Raw genomic sequence first — 19,741 nt, 5'->3', positions numbered from 1 at the left:
GACGTCAGGCGAAGCAGTATACAGAGCGACGACTCCATGTAGTAGGAGTTAGTGGATGGTCGGGTAAAACAAGCACAGGATTTTTTTACCCAGGAGACAGTTGTTGGTGTCCAGTTTTTTTTGTCACTCGCTCCGGTTAGGTTTAGGTACAAAAAACACTTGGTTATAGTTAAGAAAACATCATATTTTGGCTTAAATTACCTCTTTTGGTGGCCCCAAACAAGGCTGTAAATGTCCTAAGTTCTCCATCAAAACATCCGCCACGCAGACTCAAACTGCATTCGCCTGTTGGCAAACTTGTCACCTGTAATCTAACTCACCAAAGGTACGATGGCGGTCTGCCTCACCTGTCTCTGTGACACTGTAATGGTCATGTAGTCTTGGGACCGGCGATATTTGTCGCTTTTGGCATCTCTGTAAATCAACCTATTCACTTATTTTAGCATGAGGATGTGTTGGTAGTTCTAACTAGCATATGCCGTCTAACATAACGGGATAACTGAACGATCTCATCTTCGGTGACTTCAAGAGAATAAGTAAAAAAAATCACCAGATTTCGTACAATTCATCCTTCTGTGGACTAAACTTGAGAAGTGATTGTCGAACTGAAATTGCTCTTCATGAAGCTACACAGCTCTGATGACTAGAAATGTTAATTTGCTGTGATACGCAAAAGCGTTTCAGTTTTTTTAAACTGCTTTCAAAGATTCCAAGCATCATTAATATATGATATCTTCCCAAAATTGACATTTTTGTAAGAAAAAGCATCACGAGTTTGCACATTTCAGGAAGACAGGTAGGTGAATCGTTGGAACTGCTCTACGTATCAGGAGTCCTTGCCAGCAGAAACTATTATGTTCGTACCTCTTGCTATGTAAATGATCTGTTCTGTCGGCTGTTAATGTGTCATTACAAAAATCTCGGTTGGCAGACCGCCCCAGCTGCGAGGCATGTGGAGTGTGGGTTTTCATGAAGAGTGGCTGTTTAAAGGGGTTTAAAAAACACATATACTGTAGCTCTCCCGAGGGACTATGCAAATGAGATTACAGAGTTTTACTTATCCAATAACAAGATATTTTTTCAGCTAAATATTTACTGTCTCTCCCTGAAGGTTGTTGCATGTCTTTGAGCTAATATGCTCAACCAGGCCTGATGCCCGCACTGCTGAATTTGCACTTTCAAGCTGTCACATGAGCCTGTTATGTCTGAGATGAATGGTGACCTGAGATTTGATGTTTAAAGGTGCAACCGGGCAAAAAATTCATCATCATTAGCTCGGATAACAGTTGATAAGTTCATGCCTTGGCATATTTGTGGGTTTAATTATCACTGTGACAGTTTATAAACGACCATTCCCTGCAAGGATTGCAAACAAAGGTCACATGACCTCTTAAGTAGCTCATGTATTGATCAGGGATTTGGTAACACAATATCCCCCGAGGTTAGAGATGTTGGTCTTGTGGCCAACTAATCTGAAGCCGGGGACTGCTGTTTGCTCAGAGGACAACTGAGACTTACAGTTTCAGACATCTTGGTGCCGGTATTTGGTGGGCGCCCCAGTTTAAAGACAATCGTTCTGTTCTCCTTGAAACAGTCGTCTCAGGGAGACACAGCTCCAAAGGAGACCAGTGTTTTGTGGCCCACGTCTCGCCCCAACGCCAATCATGGATCTAGACATGCACCGGCCAGCAGTCAAGTCAAGAAAATGTTAACTATGTTGGGTGCAATTCAAGACAAATGTTATCTGACAACATTATTCAGTTGGAGCACGTCTGAACCATACGCTGTTTAGCTAATTAATTTACAGAGACCCAACGTTTCCCCATGCGAGCAAGCACTTGGCCACAGCGACGAGAAAAAACTGCCTTGGGACCAAGTTTTCAAATCCCACACTTGGAAAGGAGATTTAATGCCAGTTCAAAAACTTCAGACACAACACACAAGAAATAATAATCATGTATTATGGCCTTCAAAACAAACCGAATGCAGGTGGCACTGAAATGATATATAGAAGGAGGACCAACTAATGCAGGAGTGTTTCGATTTCCCATGAAATGAAAATGTGATGTTGCACAAAGCCGACCAGTTCCTCTTTTAGAAATCCTGCTGTAATTTAAATCTGTCAACACTTTGGCCCAGTAGTCATTTTATCAGGTCCTTCGTGTCATCATAGCCAAACAAATTTAAAGGAGAATTTCAACCAACAATGAAAATGTACTCATTATCTACAAAAAAATATTCCTGAGTTTGTATTATTACCTCAATATTATTGTGAATATTAAAATTCTGAGTTTGAACTCCTTCTCCAAAACTACATAGTGCCACTTTAAGAATGTAAAAAGAACACTTTACAAAAGCAGCCCCTATAATGACTTCTTATGTCCTTCTTCTTTTCTCTTGGTCACGCAGGAACAGGGAGCTGCAGACTTATCACTGACAGATCGCCATAAAGAAATGTGCCTTTGTGCCACAAACAACAATCAAATGGACACGAGTACTAACAGTCCAAAAGTCATGTCTAAGTACATGTCTGTCAGCTAGCTTTATTTTGAAAGTCTAACAGGATGTTGACCGCTGAAGGCCACTGACCAGACAACCATACCTGACATGCTGACATCCAACATTATTGTTTAAATAAATTCAAATAGGTTGTTTGGTCTTATTTGCAACTCAGATCTGTCTTGACTCCAGGCTTTGGTGACCCAGCTCATTTTAGATTGTTTGATCTACAGCGGGGAGCCACAGTGTGACTTGTTTGTCAGGCCGACAGTCCACTGAAGCTTTTTTTTTTCATTTTCATTAAGATGGCAGGAAGCCTAATAGGGCTAAACGGAGTAAACAAGGCACAGGACACTGTGATGTGAAAAAGTAAACACAAAGCCAGCGCTGTACCGGCAGCATGATAATTTGAAGCTGGTTTGATAAATCAGGCGTTTATTTGGCTGCTCACAATTACCTCAGCTGTGTACCTCGTACGGCCTGAGAGTCATTTAGAGAGCACTAAAAGTAAATCCACAACAAAGACACAACCACAGAAGTGTTGCAAGTGCATGACAAAAATAGACTTCTAGAAGATGTTGTACGTGGTTTTCAAAGTGGAAAATGGCCGAATTTTATGTCAATCCACACAGGAACTCTTGGCAAAGCAAATAAATATGGAGCAGGGGACAAAAAGATGATGATGGGAAGATGCTGAGATGACTGGATCACCCGTGAATTTAGTGGGAACATCTTTTCTTCCAACAAAAAAAGAGGCATTCAGTCAGACTGTTGTGAATTTGTACAAGTCACAGCAAATGCCACTTTGTGTCGACAGCGGTGAAAGAACATGCAGACGACTGTATGCCAACACATGTTAGCCCAAATCATGTTACCAATACATTTTGGAAGCTGAGAAAAAGGCAGACGGGGGGAAGCATTTTGTGTACTTCTTATAATGCATGATTTCTGGTACTCAAGAAACATCCAATTCGCATCCCCCACTGAGTATTTCATCCATTGTGCACAGCAGCAAATCTCTGCCCCACTTGTCTGGAAGTGATTCAGCTTACAAAGACTTTTCAGAGCGCAGGGTTTTCCTGGGGGTAGTGCTCCTTACATGAATAGGAGACTAGGAGGCATAGCCAAAGATTTCTCTCTATTTTTTGTCTGTGGGAGCATTTAAAGTGTCTGTGTGGTACCCGGAACACATAGATGCTCTGCAAATATAACTTAAAAGATTTGAGACCTCACATTTAAGCCAACAATTATTCTGGGTAATTCCCTGAGAAAGCACTTTGCCAGTCCTTCATCCCTCAACGCGATGCTTAACAGGATAATATTAGCCGAGCGAGCAGAACTTTCTTTATATAGTGCAGGAAAATACAATGTACATCAGAGAAAAAGCCGTTTTTAAACATTTGCCATCAGGCCTAGACTTGGACAATGAACACATCCTGCAGTCGTGGACGGTTCTTGGAGAAAACTTCTTTCATGCTCATCATTTCCAAGTGCCCTTGCAAAACTTCACGTGCAAACAAGAAAGAAAGACAGAAAGCCTTTCCCGTACACACCTGTTTTACCTTGGCCACATCACCTGTTCCCAAAACCTTGAAGGACGAGTATCCTAGCACGCAGCACAGACAGCAGACAGACAGACGGCAGACAGACGCAGTGATCCACCAAAGTGACATTTTTTAGTGTATTATGATCAGACAATAGTTTGAGAACAGCTATTGTACGTGGTGGCGAGGCTTCAGCCTTGGATCAGAGCGACAAAAGGAAAAATATCACCGAGGTGGGTTATTGTGCTGCTGTCATGAGAAAAATAAGGAACATTTCTGATGTCTTTTACTTTGGTGAACGGAGCATTTCAGTATGCGCAAATACAATGCTTTCATCTTTTGCTCTGTCTGCCATCTATCCTTCTGTCCTTTTATCTATCTATACAGACCACGTTCACATTATATGTTTGTGACATGACTTGTGTCGTATCGGGGGAGGATGTGAAGTTACAGGAGCAGAGAACATAAAAGAAATGTGAAGTAACGACATATTCGTGTTTGCAGAAACGCTCATTAGCTTCATTTATTTACATATAACTTTACTCTGTGGTAGAATTTAAAAATGTTTCCCCTTCGTCTGGGTACAGCAAGGATTTAAAAACGTGGCAACATGTTATTTTTATTACAATCAGTTTTATCACGGCAGCAGTTCAACCATATGTTGCAGTCCGAGATAAATATTAACTAAATCTCATTCCCACTTTGTTTTGGCAGCCGACCAGCCAACAATCACAAAGCGTCAGTTCTTGACGAGCTGGGAATGAGACTCAAAAATCTACTTTCTTACAAGTGGACTTGTAATTATATTACTTTATCATTATCATCTGGTTCCTGACTCTGGATGTTCTCTGGTTTTCCTCCTGCTCTTCTTGAAATAAGGCTTGTATTGTATATTTTAGTTTTGATGAATTCAACCCGGTGCCCTCTGGGAGGATTTTTGCACTGCCAGGTGGTAAAATTACTGATTTGGAAAATAACCTATATTGTGATTAGCACAATGAAATCCACAGTCCGGGAGGTACGATGTCTAGTAGGAGGTAATTTAATTGCTCCCCCATATCTAACGGATCTTTTAAAACATAAGCACTATTAGAATCATAATCATTTTTAATGATAACGTAACTGTCAGAGGACGCTGCGGGGGAGTCCATGGCCTCTGTTTTTTTCAGGATGACCATCGACCTGAGCTGAATTAATGAGGAGAGGTTGCAGGAAAACTTGGCACGCCAGCTGTCAGCATCAGGGTGCAGCACTGTTACGTTTATTGCTGTCAGAGCGGGTCAGTGTTTCAGAGACATTAACGATGAATATTGTCAAAACCTCTGCAAATGGCAGAACATGGTCGCCTGAGCCGGGATGTAAAGAGCCTCATGTGTGTAATACAGTATAATTCATCATCGGCCATTAGGCACCACAATTTGTAGCCGCGCACAAGAAAAAATAAAAATCTTAACTTCAGGAATAAAAATAGAGAGATTGCTTTAAAGTTCGTCCTTATAATCATTCTTAAAACCACTCTAAACATGTGAATATAGAATAAAATAACACTGATGTATCCTGTAGGTGCTCGTGAGCAGTTTTGTTATCTGCAGGTCGACACTCATCTTCATTCAAAACACATTGTTGGTTCGTGAGTGGGTGTTTCCTCCAGGTAACGTCAGGCTTCTGTGTACATCGCTGCCATATGTCTAGTTAACCTCCTCTGTCGATGTCAGCACTAATGTTTGGTGCGAGGCAGAAATTAGAACAGCTTGCAAGTCATAACATCTTCATGCTGGTAAATTTAATCCAGTTTCTGTGGTTGACAGTTGCATGAAATAGTCAGATAAATATTGGTGGATCAATTCAAATTATTGCATCTTTAGCTCACTCCGGACACAAAGGCTACCGTAACACACAGGGGTGGAAAACAATATTCCAAATCATTTTACACACATAAAAATGACATCACTCAAGTTTTCGTTAGGTGAGGCTCAAAACCCTCTCGGCTGCGGTTGGGAAAAGATCATGTTCTGGCTTACGTAACCTGTTCGGGTCGCTACAACCGCGGCTCAAGACGTCACGACTATCTTGTGGTTTCACATTTACAAATGCTGAAATACAGTCTCACACTGCAGCCACTGGCAGCCTTCTCGCCTGTAACTCCACCACCATCACCTCCACCCCCACCGATATGAAAGTCAGGTCTTATCATGTAACGTGGACGTGATATGACACGGAGTGTAGAAATGTCAATATGGTACACAGGCCTATGACACATACAAGTGAAGGTTTCAGTGGTTTGCAGAAACATTAACTGCCAACACTTTTCTCCACCGACGGGGCTGCTGGGAGAGTGAACGTCCAGCTATAGGAACAGTCCGAATATTAACAGTCTCTTGACTGCAACAGATTGCAAATAAAAAGTGGGCTGGGAAATAAACCTCTGCAGTTAAAAGTTAGTTCACCATTAGTCAACTACATGTGATGCCTTTTTCCATTCTGTCAAAGAGAAGGTGACCTTTCAGCAGGCAGATACTGAAAGACAGCCAACAAATGAAGATGCCCCACTCAAAGGTCATGTTCTTTTTTTAAAAAGGACATCAGAGAAAAACATCTGACTGCAGTCAAGAAGAAAGTGGTCGGGCACTCAAACTGTTTTTTCTTCTGTAAACTCGTTTCACAAGTACTATTAGTATTATTTAGGGCTGAATGCCGCGCAGATGCTGTCAAGAAATGGTGGCGATGCCTCAGCGATGCCTTTTTTTCTTTTTTTTCACAAGAGGGGACTGAGTCTGTGTTTGCATGTGTGTGGATGTGCAATCCTGATGTAATTTAATCTGACAAGTGACAGTGATGCTTTACTACTCCGAGAAGCCACAACAGTGCATGAAATAATACATTCTGAAAGGGCTGAATGGGAATTTCTGTAAGAAATCTTTAGCAAAAGTCTCCCGACCATGTGATGCTCCCATCTGGCTCTCGAAATGACTGAAATGGGTAAGAGGTTTGGGAAGCCTTCCACTGTCTTTTAGTCTAGAGCTAATGTTTTCTTAATTGATGGGAGTGCATCCGGCCTGGAGGGGGGGCCGGAGGGCTCTCATGAGGAGCCGTCATGTTGAACTGCTGAATTGAAGAGACTGTGAGTGACAAGGATGTATCTTTTTAGCATAGGCAGAAAGCAAAGGTCTTCACACCAAACTTAGCTTTCGACCACAGAGGCCACGGAGGGCAGTGACTGTCATGTTTGATTTGGATTTGCTGAACCCAGGAAGTGTTTGTTTTTGACAAACTGCTTATATAGAAAGAGGAGGCCGATGTATACGGATGGTGCTGCTCCTCTGCACCACCAAATCTGTTGAGCTTGTTATTAAAGAAGGAGGGCACATAATGCATGTAAAGATGGGGAGGAGGATGGCGTGGCAATTTAAATCTCGTCACCTAAATTAGCGTGAGCATTTAGCATGTCGATTGCATATTTGCGTGTAAAAAAGAAAAGGACACAAGGAAATAAAACTCACTATCACGTAAACTCTGAATGAACCTGTCCTGTCATTAGTAAAGATTTACATGCAGAGAGATTGACAGTCATTGTCAAGAATGCACCATTAAATTAGTCTTGTATCATTTGTGAAAAGGAGCTGCTATGTCCAATTTAATCAGTAAGTTTGGGAGGGCTGCCAATTCAAATTTACTATAAGCTGGAAAATGATTATGCAAATGGGTTTTTGAGAAAATTATACAAAATGCTATACTGTCAATAACTGGAGTTAATGTGGCGCGCGTACTGTATATTTCAAGGTGTTTTCCATGAGGACATGACGGGAAACAACAAACACATAAACCGACTAATGAAGTTAAAGAAAACACGCTGGAAAACATGTTGGTAAAAAAAGGATTCTTGAAGGAAACTATCCTCCATTTTGGCTCCACTTCCTCTGAGACGGTGCCCAGGTGCATTCCTGCCAAGATCATCCTGTACAGATCTGACTTTAAACAGATTTTTAAGTGTTGTGTTCAGCATCTGCAGCGCTCAGGTTCTCTGCTGACCTTGGCCTAGTTTTGCATGAAATCTGTGATCTCTCCTTGCACCTCACAGAACGTCAGACTGACCTCTCTCAGACTGTCAGTCCAATGAGGCCTCATTAAAATGGACTGTGTGGAGAGGTTAGATGCACACTCCCACCTCTCCTTCCCGTTGTCTGGGCATCAAAACATGTCACAGATATAGACTATGCACGGCAACCTCTTATCAAGACAGCTCCCTGGCGGATGAACTCAGTACATTGACTCAAGATCGTCTATAAATGCATGAAGTTTTATATGTATAGAAGAAAGCTGAACCTATCACATTTTAATGTTTTTTACGATAAATCATTTAAGTGTAGGCAAAGCATACATACTATATATATGTAACTACCATCACAGAAATCTAAGTTAAACACAGATTATTCATTTTAACGGAACTCGAAGAGGAAAGAAAAAATGGACTCTTTGGACCTCAACACTGTAATATACAGCTAAATAGTAATACTCAGGATTTACCTCTTGATGAATTTATGAATCCTGAAGTTGGAATTTAAAACATGTAAGGATCTTGAATATATCACTTAATCACAGCTTCGTCAATGCGTCAAAGATTTGGGGATTCAAAGTGTGTAAAGCTGCAGAGTCTTTACAGAAGAGAACTGCACGCTGTTTTCTAATGTACTCACAATTTTGCTTCCTCTTTGGCTGTTCGGGCTGATATGGGGTTCAGATTCTCGGTTCGATGTGCTGAAAATGTGAAACGATAAGATTGTGGAATTGTTCACTTAATATGTCAGAAAACAGGGTCAGAAAGGAGTTGTTCTCACTGTGTGGTCTGAGGAGAACACGGACAATTTTCATTAACTAGCAGCTGTCAGAAAAATCAGCACTAACTGAAACAGTACAGCTACTATCTGTATTATGTTCTCTACCAACATAAAGATGATGATAACGAATGTATCAGCAAAATGTTGATTGTTAACATGTTTGATTTGGTTTCTGTCTACACATCTGTTTCCAGTGACTGCAGCGTTATTATACGTTTCTGCAGGTATGTTCAGACGCTGGCGGCACAACACAACATAAATGTAGTTTGTATGACGATAGATTTAAGATTAAAAATTCATAAAAAATACAACTATCTTGTATATTTGAGTGCTGTAGTCTGGCAGCCTGAGGACAGAAGCTGCTCTGTAGTCTGGTGGTATGACTGCACATGCTTCTGTTTCCTTTGGCAGACAGCAGCAGGGTGAACAGGCTGTGACTGGGTCGGGTGTTGTTATTTAGTATCCTCAGTATTTAGTATTCTTTTAGTATCCTTTGGACTCATCCCACAGACCACAAGCCAATTTGTGATGTTTTCAGACTGCTTTCGGTTGCTCCTCTGTAAAAGTTGACAAGAACTTGGCACAGGAATCTTGCTGCCCTGAGAAATAGAGCTGCTTCTTTCCAGGGTGAAGAAAGTTAGGGAATGATTGTGGTCTGGGTTAAAACAGAAAAAGTCAGCAGTGACGTCAAACCAACTGTGTTTATTAACGTTTAAACTGTAATCTTTCCCTTAAACTCTGTTTTAACCGCAGTGCTGTTGTTGGCTCCGACCCAATCGCCAGAATAAACGTTGGCACAGTACGTTTCTGCAAAACAACTGATAATGTTTGGTTTTGTAAAGTTCTTTTAGGTTCAGTCTTACAATATTCATCACAATGCTGTATTTATGATCTGGTTATCAGAGGCACAGAAAAACACTTGTTTCGGGTTTAGGGAACATCATGTTTTGGTCACCACAAATATAACTGGAGATGGTTTGACTTCCTGTCAGAAATATCTCTTTATTATTGCATCAAACAAGGCTGGAAATTTTCCCGAGCTGTCCTTAAAAATACCCACTGATATCACGCTTACAAATGTTGAAACTCTGTCGTCAAAAATATCCTGTGGTTTCACACTTACAAATGTTTAAATGCAGACTCCAACTGCAGTCACCACCTTGACAGAATTGCCGCCTGTAGCTCTGCCGCCATCTGTGCCACCTCCTGATTTGAAAGCCAGGTAATAAACAAATTTAAACAAATTTGTGGTTTGCAGAGAGGTTCACTGCCAACATGTCAGCCTGGCGACCGGGCGGGATCGAAATCCAGACGGTGGTCAGGAAGTCTGTCCCAGCCACGTCCTTATAACCCCGTTATGGTAAATACATTCACTAAAAAACACATTACCTCTGAATATAACCCAGGTTTGTCATCACAACATAATTGGGAAAACTATTTGGTATTACATAAATGTCTAGGAGATAGGATTGGTTGGTTATTTCTGTTCACGGACACGCCGATAAAGACGTGTTTATGGGAGTCTAATAATACAGCCATGGTGAAATCTCAACTCCCTAATCTTGTCATATTTTACTTTGCATCGCAGCAAATGAAGTTATTTGGCTCTATGTTCAGCCCTTCATTTCAAAGCCTTCCTCTGAGGACTGTGTCACTAAATAATCAGCAGTCACAAAACAAAATGATGCAATAACGGAACGAGGAGCCAAAGCGGAAGATAACAAACGGCGCCAACTGAACTTTCTGTTCGTAACTTATGTTTTTTTATTCATTACTGCACACGGCCATCATCAAATATTAAGGTCATTTCTGTGGAGAGGTTGTTTGAAACACAGACAAAAGCCAATTCCACCTGGCTGGTGTTCCCAAGACAAGAACAATAAATGAAGCTAATTAAATGTTTGATTCTCAGTATTCTCAGAAGAATAAGTGTAAGTATAACTTTAAACCTCCAAATCTCAAAATAACTATAACATATACGGTATCTGCAAGGAATTGATCAAATTGTCCAAATATCAGCACTCATCTCACTTTGCCAGCGTCTGGGACTTCCAGCTTTCAAAGGGCTCATTTTTAAAAGTGCATGAAATTACAGTCACCGCTAGTTTCTGTGGGCCACACGCTGTGGGGACCGCTCAATCTGAAAGGGTCTTTTGAACAGCGGAGTCCCATAAGGTATTACTGAGAACAGTGAGGTGCGTTTAAAATTCATATGCGTAAAAAAAAAAAAAAGAACAAAACCAAACTTGGTATCAGTAACTTTGCTGTATCAAAGGTGTGCAGTGTAATCCCCGCTTTCATGTCTCCACGAGTCTGTTCCAATCCATTTCCCCAACTTTAGAAATAAGCTCCTCTCATTGGAGCGTGAGCGGCAGTGATTGGCTGCCTCACATGTTTGTTTGTTGTTTGCTTTGACCAGAGAGACAGTCTTTGAGTACCTTTGATGTGAGGACCGTCTGTGATTTGAAATGGGAGCGCAGGCACTTCCGACTGTCCCAGCTGACTTATCCCTTCTGCAGTGTTATTGGAGGCTCATCCTATCAAACAGCGGGAAACAACATCGTAATTAAGGACATTTGTAGTGGGGATTCAACTTTCATTATGGCACAAGCTAGCATAAAGCCCCCAAGCCTGGAGTATGCTCAGCCAACAATGTCATAAAGGACAATATGGCTGCTGTAAGGTCCGCAGTGACGAGACCAAATGACTCTCCAGCCAGAGATAATCAGCTTTGTATGTAATGTTGACATGAACGGAGCGTTAAGGCATATTGCACTTTGATGCTGGCAACGCTGGCACAAAGCTGATTTTGAAAAATGCAAGAGGAGGAACACAAAGGGAGACATTCCCGCAGTGCCTAACTGGCATCTGCATTCAGCAACAGTCAGGGAGCACAAGCTGGTTACGAGTGGCTTGATGCATTAAATGAGCGAGGGCACTTGATGTCCATCCTGCAAAGCTCCAGGATGATACTGGATTCATTCAAGGAGTTCTGCCTTCTGGCTCGCCCCTCCAGGCAGGTAGACAAATGGCTGGCATGGTTACCAAGAAATGAGAAGCACTGATGTACTCCTCCGCAACAGTCACCAAATGAACAGCAGCCAATTTTGAAAAGCAGCCAGTGCCCAGGCAGCCGGTTGTTTTCTACACAAGCAATGTTTAATAGGCAGTATATGGGCCATTTCTGCTTTAAGAGGAGAGAGTGCAGGGTGGAAAGATGCAAGAGATGACAGAACAAGAGGGGGAAATCACATGCAGCAGAGGTTTTCAGACAGATTCTTATCCACTTTGTCATGAGCACATGATATAGTATGCTCCCCAGCTTGCTGAGCCACAGGAGCCTCAGCAGGGTTTGGAGAATTGTTTTGGTTGCAATGATAATGAGACAGAATCCTCAACATCTTCAGTGGTGTTTTTAAGAAAAATGACAAAGCCACCTCACATAGCAGTAGTGGTTAATCTATTCCACCCACAGACTGGTGAGGAATGTATTATACAACCTGTAGTTGACGCTCTGGGTTCAAAGCAGTGCTTCAAAAATTGCCTGAACCAACTCTTGACTGCATTCTTTATTCTTGGGCTGTATTTGAAACTGAGACAACACATATTAATATTGTATGTGCACATATATATATATTTATATATATATATTTATATCTGCACACACTCTCACAAACCCTCGTGGCTGAACAAATCAATATCAAGACCCAGTTTCTTAATTTCTGCAGTCTTCTGACAAATGAGGGGATGGGGGAGCAGAAATGTGACGTATATAGTAAAATCATAGAATACATCAGTTCACACAGAAGGAAACAGGGATTCTGTACTAGAAAGACCTGAACAGGGCAACACGCCATTAAAATATCTGTTAACAGAATGTGATTTCCTGCGGGCAGACTCTGGACCACCTCCAGAGATGATAAAGCGAGGAACGGTTTATTGAAACATTGCTGATAAGGAGTTCATTTATTCAATATATGGTACAACCCCGATCCCAAAAGAGCTGGGACACTGTGTCCAGCATAAATAAAACAGGATGCAATCATTTCACAAAGAAGTGAACCTTGCCTGTCCTCGCTTGTGAATGACTGAGCCTTTCGTGGATGACTCTGCTATACCCAGTCACGCTCAGCTTGTTCTCGGGATGGTCGGGACATTCACCGGACTTTCACTCCCGTTTGTGACCGAGGGTTATTTGTTTTTAGTTTACGTAACATGAATATGTTAACATACATAAATGATGTAACTTAGTGCTGTGCGATATGGACAAAATGTTATATCATGATATAGCTAATTTTATATCCCGATAACGATATATATCCTGGCGTGTCTTTAAGTGGTAGAACAGATTAGACGTGTTCGAGTCACTAGTAACAACTTGTTGGCGGCATGTTTTGCAGTTTACCGTTGTCTGGTTGGTGTCTGACTTTTTAAACCCAAACCAAAGCCAAACGATGGAATTCCGGTTCCCCCTTTTCGGCACAAATCGTCTTGGGGTTCTGCTTCTGTGTCCGCATCTGATGTAACGTTACTAGTTAAGTTATTTTCGTCTTCCACTGCGCTCTCCTCCATCTCCACCATGCTGCTTTGCCTCTGTTTACTCCCGAGCGACCGGTGCCTGAAACGAGTCCTTGTAGGTGACGTAAAAATGCTGCCACAAAGCAGTAGCTGCAGTTACATTCGCTTTCATACAATGAACTTGTTTTGAACTCAAAATGTGGATATCCAGTGGTCATTCCGACGTTGAGTTGTGTTTTAGACGGCGTATTAAATTACAACCGTAGCGTACGTGAACGTTAGTGTAGCAACAGTCCTAATCGAGTAGCCTACACGGTAAAATTACGATATAAACAACAGAGGGTTATATCATTTTTATACCGCACTACGATATATATCCTAATATCGCAGAGCTCTAATGTAACTCACATAGCTCACATCACAAGACTGAATGCAGTTTTAACCTAAAGTATGATAATTTCCTAGATCTAACCAAGTAGTTTTTGTGCCTGAACCACACCAACATTAACAACATGTCAGCTATTTGTCAGCAAGGTATATTTTAAAAGACAGGCTGAGGAAAAGACAGACTGTCGTGACCCTAGAAAGTCTGGGCATAATTCTTTTAAATCTGTCATATTTCTCTTTACATAACGATGACAGCGACTCCATTATGACGTCCATAATTTAAAAACAAACTCTTAATAACATTCCCACAGATAGCTGAGAACCCCACCTCTGCTCCCGTCTTCACGAGGCACAAACAGAAGGGCACAGTAATGCCTGATAGGCGGCTTTTAATTCCAATCCATTATTAAGAGCAGGTATGTATATGATCCTGCAGCACAGCAGCCCACACTTTGTATTCAAAAGCGTTTTCTGGCCCCATGCAGTTGTATTACTTTCAGTTACAGCTCATGAATAACATCAAACAGACCATGAAGTGCATAGAAATAGAAAATGTGATAAGTACGAGGGTGTATCCAGACACTGTTTGAAGTACCTTTGAGCCTCCGGATCTTGAAATGTGGGTAAAAGGAAATGCACATTGCTGTAGTGCTGTGTAATAAAAATCACTGGGTAAATTGGTTGATTAGAAGATTATTGACATAGTGTGAGAGAAGAAATAGCCAAAGGCGTTATAATAATAAAATCAGAGGCTGCAGCTTTCTAATGTTGGCTTAAATCTAATATTTATTCAAAGCCCACATCAGTTTGGCTTCTGCCTTATGGAGAATCACAAAAAAGACATTTTTAACATTCAGTGTATTTCATTATCTATCTCCACCGCTTACGTGAGGCGCACATGCTCGTACGTGTGAGTTAGAAGGGCTGTATTTGGAGCCGATTATCTATTGTACACCTACCAGTGAGCCATGACAAATGGTTCTAGAAATGCAAATGGGCATTTTCTAAAAGACCACATTCTGCATTTCAGCAAAGGAGCCGTCAAACTCTGAACACAAAGTGAAGAGCTCGCTCATCACAGTCTTCCAGGGCTGTGGGGTCAAATTCATCACGTGCTCAAGGATAACAAAGCACTTAGCTATGTGGTCTTACTAACTACAGCCTGTCAAACATGGATCTTGGAAGGTGTACCTTTAATAAAAGAAACGAATCATGACCGAAGCGTTTAACATCAAACTTAGTAATTATTCTATAACATGAAACATCAATTTGACCCCTCGGATGTGTGGCAGGGGGACATGAACTCAAAGAGTGTATTTTCAGACGGATCCATTCAGAAATCTTCCTTCAGTATCTTAAAGTACACGGGCTTGTTTCAGTAGTTAATCCACCCACTTTACCCCGAGGGGAATGCAGCTTCCACTACCTACACGTCAGCCAATTAAAATGCTTCTGCATCACGAGGGAAAACAAGAAAAGGAATGCATGTCGGCACTTTATGCTGATTTCTTTGTTTCCTACATTTTACGTCTGTTGGGTTTCTGCCATCGCATTTTCAAATGTGTTTTTAATTGATGACGATCTTCTGATAAAGTTAAATGAGTCTGAGTCACTACAATTCACAGTAATGGCTGTTCAATCCATCTTTGAAACAGATTTTTAATCCTTCTAAATTAAATATCTAGATTAAATTTGACAGGATTATAGTCAGCGGCCATGCATAAAACTAAATGACTTATCTTGTTTTAGTTCAATTTGGGGCGATATTTCATCCGACAGAGGCTGTACTCAAAGAAAGGGCATGAAACGTTTATGATTTACAGAGAGATAATACATGTGAGCACACTAGATCGGCACTCAGTGAAGACCAAACTGTCTCCTTTATCTGCAACAAGAATGTTTTCCATCACGACATCAGGCATCATTCCCTGTGAAATTAACAAAAACAACATCAAGAAAGACGTTTCGGCAAAACGACCAACAAGTCAGAACTGAAAGTTTCTATATGTCACAACTTTACATCTGATTAGGGTGAATGTTTCTATTTCTCTGCTTCGGTTTAAGCATAAAAAATATTTGTTAAGGTTTGGAGAACATTCTGGTTTGGCTTGAAACACCTGTTTAGATCGCAGATGGAGATGGTTCAACTTACAACGTCAAAAATAGACGGTTTTGGTCACCACAAAAACAAAATATGTCATCAAAATTATCCACTAGTGTGGTTGGCTTTGTTTGGCAGCCTTGTTGACAGTAATAATAAAAAAAAAAGTCAAAGAATTTGAGATAAAAATCCTGGATCCATTCCTTTCTCTGGATCAACACCAGAAGTTAACATGAGCTATTCTGGGCTGAGATCCATCCTCCATCCAAGTTCTGTGGAGATCCGTTGAGTTGTTCTTTTACAATCCTGCCGACAAACCATCCAACAAACTAGGCAGCGAATGGACAAAGACAGAACCTCACTGATGGATGTAATTAAGGAAGTCTAACATTTCAAGGAATCAGATATTCGCAAATGCAGAGCTGAATTTATATAAAAGGATAATTGGAAAGGTTTGTACTCTCATCAAAGTGCAGTGATAGAGGTTTAACAGCATTGATCTGTAACTGATCATGTGTTTGTTACTGATATAATCTAAATAGAATATTAATCTTGTAATGTCTGTTATCTTTATCTAAGATATGGTGAGATTCTTATGATTTTTGTGTTGGGTCACGTTTTAATTGAAATATAATGATGTACTTTATATTTTTACTTGATTGTGTAGTTTTGTCAGTGTGGGAAAATGAGGGAAATGAGAGAGAAAGGCGTTTGTTACTGCTAATTTTTGTTCCATATCCGGCAGTTTAAAAATATACGGTGGAAAACGGCTCGCGTGTAGGTTGGAAACATTGAAAGAAAAAGAAGGATGGAACTCTGTCAAATCATTTAAGGTCCTCATACTGTGTAAGAGGTTAGATCACAACCCTGTCACTCTTTAAGAACGGTCTCGTCTGATATGAATGCCTCGTCGATCAATGGCAGGAGAGGAAATCCCTGACGACTTTTACATCCAGCGCCATTCAGAACCTTGAAACCAAGATTGGGGTTAAGATCTCCCTTTTTCATATGTGACCACATGTAATCATGCGACTGAAGTTCCTCTCTCATGTAATGACATCTGGGCGACTTCCATTCACTGTCAGAGCAGGCAGAGAGCACACAAAGGTCTGGAGACAAGACTGGTGGAGACGCTGGAGGTCCTCACCACTTCTTTTAAATGCCCTTTTTTGCCACCATCACTTTTTAAAAGCATCAATTGTTAAAAAAAATAAATAAACTTGTAGTAAGAAGAATTAACCGACCAAAAAACTCTGCTGTCCGTCAGCATCGGCAGTTGAAACTGGCTGTGGCTTGTGGTTTGTAATGTGCACTGTACAATATAAACTAGCATATAAAATGTGCAGGAAGAGAGCGACTGATTAGCTAGCGACCGAGCTAAGGTTCACAAACATTGATCATTTGGCTTCATTAGCTGGATTTCAACGTAAATGAATGCAGCATCAGAACAACACGGCAGTTTATTTCTTCATCATCTACTCTGACCTCATACAGTCTCGCATATTTTAAAGACCCTTGAAAAATGTTTTTGTTGACCGCTGTTCCACATCGTATGGGTGGCAATCAAATTTGCTTAATTGTTTAAGTCGTCCCGAAATGTAAAATATTATCCCATAACCTGCGAAATGTCGTCGGTAATATAATTCCAAACATGGCAGATTTGTCTGGGATTAAGATCACAGACGTCCTCCGCGATTATTACAAGTTACTAGAGGACAGTAGTTAATATTAGCCCCACGCAAAAACAGCTTTTGATTGTTAATATGCTGTTTGTTTGTCTGGGCGCTCTTTTATAGGAGGCATATACTTAAAGTAGCTGTGCAGTATCGGCCATGAAACTTGACAGATCAACTTCATTCTTCTTCTGTATTCCATGACCTCGCATTCCTCCTCACAGGTTGTATAAAGGACTCTGGCCTCCGTTTAATCCGGTAATTTGACAGAACATTTTTTCTTCCTTTTCCAAGTTAAACAGCAGCTCTGCCAGGGCGGTCTGAGAGTACAAACTGCAAGGGCACTGAATATGTTTTTGTACCGTCTCTCAAAAAATATTCAAGCCATTAAATAAAATGAGAGCAGAATAGAACTTGCTTGCTGTACTTTTTTATAATTAATTTTTTATGTTTATCTCTCAAGAACCAAAACTTAACCCGTGTTGACTGAACTCCTATCAGCCTTGCAGGTCTTCACTCATGCTGTGTCGGTTCTGATCCAAACAAAAGCAGTCTTTGACTAATCACTGCCTACCCAGACACTAATACGGATCAAATAAGGGCTGAAGGTGAGCCTGATTCAAACGCAATTTTTCTTCACTTCGCAGAGTGGCGAGAGACACTCTGTATTCAACAAACACTGACACATTTAATATGAAGCACTTTCACTGCTACTTTTTTTTTTATTGAACGCTTTCCGACTTGGCAGGCGTGCGCTTATTAAGCCATAATAAATAACGGCAGACGTCTCCCATAGGCTGTCCTGAGTGCCACCGGTGATGAGAATGCAGTGGGAATGAGAGCGCGTGTGGAAATAATGTACAAGTGCACATAAGAAAACCGCAATATTGTCTCTATCTTTTGGCATCCCTGCGTGATATGAAGGTAACATATAAAGGTGAAGACAGGACACACGGCATCAGATCTACAGATACATCGCCGCACAGATCTCATTTTTCATGGTATAAGCTCACTTTGACAAATGAGCCTCAATAATAGCGGGGAATTTGTGCTTGGCAATTGATCATCCGGTGGAGCTGCGCTGAACTCGCATGAAAACCTTGATCTATCGGCTCAAGTGGCGTGAGGAGAGCAGTTAATGTTTGAGGCCATAATTGGTGATCTAAATCTTCATTATTCACTTGTTTAGCAGACAACAGTTTACGGCGCCGCTTGATCCGCCTTGTGCAATCAAAGGCACGAACACGGATAGCAAGATGGCTGCTCGTTCATTTAGCAGCTCGGACAAAATAGAAGAAATGAGTAATAGAGGCACCTTTGTGCACCGCGCCACTTCAGCCTCCATAATTGTGGTCATAACTTAGTTCAGGCATTTCATCCCACACAGCAAGTTGCCCGATGGCACCTTCCATCATCGCTCTGCTCGAGACACGCTAACCCTTGTGTGCACGTGCACTTATACCGCACGCCACTCGAGTTGCCATAGTGGCCAGATGCCTAATGTATATGCTTAATTTATATGCATAGCCTCCCGCACTGTGTAACCTGCTCTGTCACCTTGTGCCTCTAAACGATGTGTGGCGGCTCAGCTGTCCCTGCTCTATATGTGTGGTAACATGATGACCCGTGTCTGCAGCCTGTAAATATCAAACAGCATATTCCCGCTGTCGAGAGATTACATTCTCTAATGTGTTCACAAGGTGCACAGGGAACGTGTAGCATATTAATTCGGTTATTCAACATTTTTAACCCCGATGCTGTACTTTTTTCAAAAACATATTTCCGACAATATTTAAATGAATGAATAGTGCAAATGAAAATGTATAGTCGGCAGTGTAGCTGTGATTGAATTTGTTACAACTGAATGTGCGGCAGGAGAAGCGGCTGCCTATATACTTTTGTTTGAATTCCGCCTGACGACAAGACCTGAAATAGCCAGCATACGGAATCCATTTTCCACAGATTACACAGCATAGTTCCTGCCAAAAGACGTGGAACATGTCCGCATTAATATTTATAAGCTGGGGTTAACCATACATCCGTCGACTTGTGTAATTGAATACCCTTTCCCTATATATATGTGTCTTTTCTTCCCCATTACTTGTTTTGGGATAACGTGTTCGAGTGACACGTTCCCACATTACCCCCCTCATAAATCTCTCTGTCACAAAGAGCAATTTTTCA

At 41.2% G+C, this 19,741-nt stretch overlaps 1 long non-coding RNA gene across 3 annotated transcripts in view; it reads right to left on the bottom strand.

Moving 5' to 3' along the window:
* Positions 1-19,741, bottom strand: part of LOC115569036 (uncharacterized) — an 88,735-nt gene that overhangs the window by 56,495 nt on the left and 12,499 nt on the right. The window contains exons 3-4 of one of the 3 annotated variants that reach the window (XR_003981477.1): positions 11,317-11,415; positions 8,738-8,798 (exon numbers count right to left, since the gene is read on the bottom strand). This is a non-coding gene — a long non-coding RNA (uncharacterized LOC115569036). Of the gene's footprint in view, positions 1-8,737; positions 8,799-11,316; positions 11,416-14,594; positions 15,712-19,741 lie in introns of those variants that run through there. The other 2 variants (XR_003981478.1, XR_003981476.1) reach the window with 2 other exon arrangements.

Source organism: Sparus aurata, chromosome 18 (genome assembly GCF_900880675.1).
Source record: "Sparus aurata chromosome 18, fSpaAur1.1, whole genome shotgun sequence".
Lineage (NCBI taxonomy): Eukaryota > Metazoa > Chordata > Actinopteri > Spariformes > Sparidae > Sparus > Sparus aurata.
Note: the sequence above shows the minus strand (reverse complement) of the source record. Positions and strands in the feature narration are given on the sequence as shown.